Below are 6,000 nucleotides of genomic sequence, written 5' to 3'. Positions count from 1 at the left end.
TTTATGTTTGCCACCACATCATGTGATTGTCTGACAAACACTTAACGTTGTGTTTTATCAGTCACTGTTTGATACATTGACTTCATATTTTTCATCACCTTCACCCAGAGGTGAAAGTAACATGTGTACATTACTGTAATTGAGTTACTTTTGTAGATACTTTTTTTTTTAATATATTCTAAATCAGTAAGTTTACTTGTACTTAAAGTTGCAGTATGTATTATTTTTTTATTTTTTTTTTTGCCTTATTTGGTCAAAAATTTATTATCACATTTGAGCATATTGTAATTCAAAGTTTTCTGGTCATATAATAGATATCACGGAAAAAGTTTGATTAATTTCAGTAATTCCATTCAAAAAGTGAAACTTGAATAATGTATACATTCACTACACACAGACTGACATATTTCAAGTGTTTATTTCTTTTAATTTTGATGATTATAACTAACAACTAATGGAAACCCCAAATTGAGTATCTCAGAAAATTAGAATATTGTGGTGAGGTTCAATATTGAAGACACCTGGTTTCCTGCAAAGGCCTTTAAATGGTCTCCAGTCTAGTTCTGTAGGTCTACACAATCATATGGAAGACTGCTGACCTGACAGTTGTCTAAAAGACGATCAATGACACCTTGCACAAGGAGGACAATACACAAAAGGCCATGGCTAAAGAGGCTGGCTGTTCACAGAGCTCTGTGTCCAAACACATTAATAGAGAGGTGAAGGGAAGGCAAAGATGAGGTAGAAAAAAGTGTACAAGCAATAGTGATAACCACGCCCTGGAGAGGATTGTGAAACAAACCCCATTATAAAATGTGGGGGAGATTCACAAAGAGTGACTGTAGCTGGAGTCAGTGCTTCAAGAACCACCACGTACAGACGTGTGTAAGACATGGTTTCAGCTGTCACATTCCTTGTGTCAAACCATTCTGGAGGAAGAGAGGAGAGGAACAGAATCCACGTTGCTTGAGGTTGAGTGTAAAGTTTCCACAGTCAGTGATGGTTTGAGGTGCCATGTCATGTGCTGGTGTTGGTCCACTGTGTTTCCTTAGGTCCAAGGTCAACGTAGCCGTCTACCAGGAATTTTTAGAGCACTTCATGTTTCCTGCTGCTGACCAACTTTATGGAGATGCACATTTCATTTTCCAACAGGACTTGGCACCTGCACACAGTGCCAAAGCTACCACTACCTGGTTTAGGGATCATGGTATCCCTGTTTTTGATTGGCCAGCAAACTGGCCTGACCTTAACCCCATAGAACATCTATGGGATACTGTGAAGAGGATGATGTGAGACACCAGACCCAACAATGCAGAAGAGAAGGCCACTATCAGAGCAACCTGGGCTCTCATAACACCTGAGTTTTTTTTTTGTATCATCTTAAATAATATTCTAATTATCTGAGATACTGAATTTGGGATTTTCATTCATTGTCAGTTATAATCATCAAAATCAAACAAAATAAACATTTGAAATATATCAGTCAGTGTGTAATGAATTAATATAATATACAAGTTTCACTTTTTGAATGGAATTACTGAAATAAATCAACTTTTTCATGATATTCTAATAATATGACCAGCACCTGTATATGAGGTTTAGAAATCCAGGAGCATGACGCCACCTTTCAGCCAATCAGAGATCTTTTTACAAACAGAGTGCGCCATGAGTTGTTTTGGAGGCGTGACTATTGGCTGCTGGACTAAAGTCAACGCATGTTCTTGTTCTCGTCCTCTGTAGTAAAGATGCAATGGTTGACCTGCCAGCAGGAGGAGTCCCCATTGCAGCGTTTTTCACAACAGTTACACGGCAAAGGCAAGGCAAATTTATTTGTATAGCACATCTCGTACAAAAGGCAATTCATTAAATGTGCTTTATATGATCAAAAGTGCAACAGAAAACATTCAACAGCTTAAAAATCAATAAAAACATTCAAATTAGCAGTACAAACAGTAAAAAGCAAGCGGGAAAAGGCATTCCGACGTGGAGAAGCAAAAGTCTAAAGGCCAAAACATACTCAGGAGGAACGGACCACTTTGTGTCCTCATGGATCCCTGTGACTGCGCAGGGTCCGCCTCACACTGGTTTCAGAGGGAGAGTGAGAACATATCGTGGCCATACCAGCCTGTCATTGCCCGATCCCGTTAGATCTTGGAAGCTATGCAGGTCTGGGCCTGGGTAGTAGTTGGATGGGAGACCACTGAGAATTCCAGGTGCCACCCAGTGGTATCTGTCATTGTGCCCTTGGGCTAGGCACTTCACCTACATTGCCTAGTATGAATGTAGTGTGTGAGTGAGTGTTGGTGGTGGTCGGAGGGGCCGATGGCGCACTATGGCAGCCTCGCTTCCGTCAGTCTGCCCCAGGGCAGCTGTGGCTACAATAGTAGTTTACCACCACTAAGTGTGGAGTGAAATAATAATGCCTTAATTCTGTAAAGCGACTTTGAGTGTCTATGATAAAGTGCTATATAAAACTGATGCATTATTATTATTATTAACAGACGGGATACATCGCGTGTAAACCTAAGAGAAGCATATTTAAGCTAGAGAGAACAGACAAATATATATACGTATATTAAAAAAAGTAATTTGTTACATTCCTACACCCAGTCATTATTTAGTTTTTTTGTTTTTTTTTTTGTTTTAAAATGATCAACGGACATTGTGAAACTACAAAGAATGAAATAACCAGACAACAATTAAATGCATCACATCACAGCCGACCAATCGTAATGCACCGTGCCAAAACAGCATTGAATTGAGGTTATTTTATCATTTTCTTTGGTTCAGGTTGGGTTTCTACCTATTATGTTGTTACCCACATGGCACATTTGGCAAAGCACTGTTTTAGAGTTTATAAATGTATCTATACTTAGAGCCTGATCATTTTTTTTAAAAAGAAAAGTATTTTGACAAAACCTTTATTTTATACAGAAGCCTTTGTGGAAAAGAAAATTGAGTTCGAATTACTGTCTGCAAGGGAACCGTAGCAAGATTTATTAACAAAAATAAACGTGGGTGGTGAAAGAACTTTTACTTTGAGTAATTGAGCTACCTTTTACTTGAACTTGAGTATTTTATGTATGATTTACTTGTACTTGAGTATTTTATGTATGATTTACTTGTACTTGAGTATTTTATGTATGATTTACTTGTACTTGAGTATTTTATGTATGATTTACTTGTACTTGAGTATTTTATGTATGATTTACTTGTACTTGAGTACAATTTCAATGAAGTAACAGTACTTCTACTTGAGTAGGATACAGTATATCAGTGCTTTTTACACCTCTGCCTTCACCACACCATCCTTTTAGTGATCGGTGTGCAAAGCCATGTGTTTCTGTGTCTACTGTGCATAATAAGCTGTGAATCCTCCACAGTCTGCAAAACCTAGTGTAAACACACACACACACTTACACACACACACACATGCACGCGCCCACACACGTACGTACTGTACAAACTCCAACACTTCTGCAGTTATTATTAGTGGCTCTCGAGTACTTTTTCTGCAGCTGGCTGACAATGAGATTTGGACACTTGACTACACACACACACACACACACACACACACACACACACACACACACACACACACACACACGCGCGCACACGAATGCACACAAACCGCTGCAGGCTGATGTGTGCTAATGGAGAGTAAAAACTGCTCCATGTGTGCTTTCTATCTGCCTCTGCAATTTGGTGCACTTTATTTCCTGCCGTCAGCTGAGCAACTTCCTGCCAGCGTTTAATGAGCTCCGTTCTCACCACACGGGTCAATAAAGTTGATCAAAACGGGACTCTGCAGCCAGCCGTGCACGCCGCTGCCACATACATCAACGCACAATTAAATTAAATTAACACAGAGTTAAATGAGGTGCAATAACAGTCACAACATCTCACAGAAACAGATGCTAATGCTGCACAGCAGAAAACGCAGTAGTATACACTGACAGCTGGACTAAACCAGGGGAAATGTACATTTTGAGGAGTTCTGCACATCAGGGAATGTTTGGAGCATCTCATGCTGAGGGTGTGAGTTTCTGAGAAATGTTCTAATGTTACCGAATAAAATCTACATTCATGGTTGGTTGATTGGTTCAAATGTTTTTTTAATCAATTTGTTCTTTTGTCCTTTTATTAGTTCATTTTGTTTTTCCAATTATTTCTTGTTCATTTGTGATTAAACCTTTGTAAAACCCCTACAAGTCTTGCAAGGGCATTTTTGAGTTTTTGACGGATTGAATTGAATTACGATTTAAACTTTTGGAGTGTTGGCTTCTTGCAGTCGATAAGTCAAGCCTTGGTTACATGAGCATGACATCTTAATAAGTGTAATCTAGCCCAGTGGATGTTTACCTTATTGGAGGTACGGAACCCTGCAAGTTTCCTCAGTGCATTCACCAAACCCTTTGTTTTTGGATTTAAAAAAAGATATTCAAAACATGAGCTGTTTCTTTTTGTTTTGTTCAAAATGGTTTCCATTTTTTTTAAATAAAATAATATAGTACCTAGTTTATTATAGAAATACATTTTCTTCTGTAACACATTTTTATCGTGTGGGTCATGACCCGTGCCGAACCCCTAAGACTGACTCAATGAACCCCTGGAGGTTTGTTATGGCTTTACATTCTGGTCAGAAACATTAATCAGCAGTCATCACCTTTGCCGGTGTTTAGCCTTGCATGGCAATAAAAAAATAAGCTGAAGCTCTCTAACCGAGGTGTCCAAGGTCAGCCAGGCAAGTGAGGTGCTCCAGAACAGGAAGTCCATAGACCTGAAAGTGTCCCAAGCTGGCCTGGAGGTAAAGACTTGTAGAAGGTGTAGGGCACAGGAGGCTGAGGAGCAGGCTGGAGTATGGCTGCCTCACAAAGAACTTGTGGAATCATTGGTAACTGGACGTCCAGGCCTGGGGATTTGTTCAATAACCCACTATGGAAAATTTCTGGGCAAAGTGAGGTAAGAGCTGGGGTCGAGGAACAGCATTCAAACCAGATGGTTGCATTGAGACAACAGGGTGCAAGGACGAGACGGGAAGATCTCATGGTCTAAGGTCTAACGTATGTGTATGCCCTTTTGCCCATCCCCCAAAAACTCATGTTTTTCCAGCATGTCACTTAAGTCAAGGAAAATGAACCCTGGAGATCATCCTAAGCAGGTGCCTGGCAGCGCTTGGGAGTGGACATTAACTCTGAGGCCAAGACCAGGTGCTGAAGACGGTTACAGATTCCGTTGTTACTACCATCAACCAGAGTGAGCACCTGCAACCTCCAAGGCAAAAAATCTCATTCATATGAGGCAAAAAACATCAAACACCCTGACCAAAAGCATAAACAGGCCTCCTTTGAACAGCCAAAGATTGGAAGATGAGAGTGGCACTACCGAAGCAAATCAGAGTTTCAGGTGTGACATCATCAACAGGGTCAGGTGACTCCTGTATAATCAGCTGACAAGACTTGGTTAGTGCACAGATTAGACCCTGCATGGTTAACGCCATCTATGAGAAGAAAGTCACACAATGAGCTTCATGGGGTTAGGGGTCTTTCTCAAGTCAGTGGGCTATATACACAGTGAGACGTGACGTATTTCCTGTTGAAAATAAGACAGATGAAGTCTTTTCTGTTACCGCTTTCTGACGGTCAAAACAGTGGAGAAGTGAGCCGTCACACTTTTAAAACGTGTTTTTCACAGTTTCGTTTTATTGAGCCTGTTTGTGTGGTTGTGTTTCTACACAATGGCATCCAAAAAGACGAAGTTTACTTTCCAAACAAGGAAAGATAGCACATCAAAATACCACTGTTGCGTTCCAAAGTGTACAGCTTCAGCTAGATGTAGTTCTGCTTTCAGTTTTTTTACGTTCCCACAAGAGGAGGAGCTGCAAAAAAAGAAAGACTGTCAGTGAAAGGCCAGTAGCTTATGCAAATGTATAAGATGTCATCTGCTTTTTACTGCTATTGTTGAGTTGCGTGAGATTGATATGAAAACTATAGTCATTTG

The 6,000-nt window shown here is 40.1% G+C and overlaps 1 pseudogene; it reads left to right on the top strand.

The window, feature by feature from the left end:
- The first annotated feature begins 2,107 nt into the window (after nt 1-2,107).
- On the top strand, nt 2,108-2,225 carry LOC114476280 (uncharacterized; annotated as a pseudogene).
- The last annotated feature ends 3,775 nt before the right edge of the window (nt 2,226-6,000 follow it).

Source organism: Gouania willdenowi, chromosome 14, assembly GCF_900634775.1.
Source record: "Gouania willdenowi chromosome 14, fGouWil2.1, whole genome shotgun sequence".
NCBI classification, from domain to species: domain Eukaryota; kingdom Metazoa; phylum Chordata; class Actinopteri; order Blenniiformes; family Gobiesocidae; genus Gouania; species Gouania willdenowi.
The sequence above is the reverse complement of the archived record's forward strand: the minus strand, read 5'-3'. Positions and strand labels throughout refer to the sequence as shown.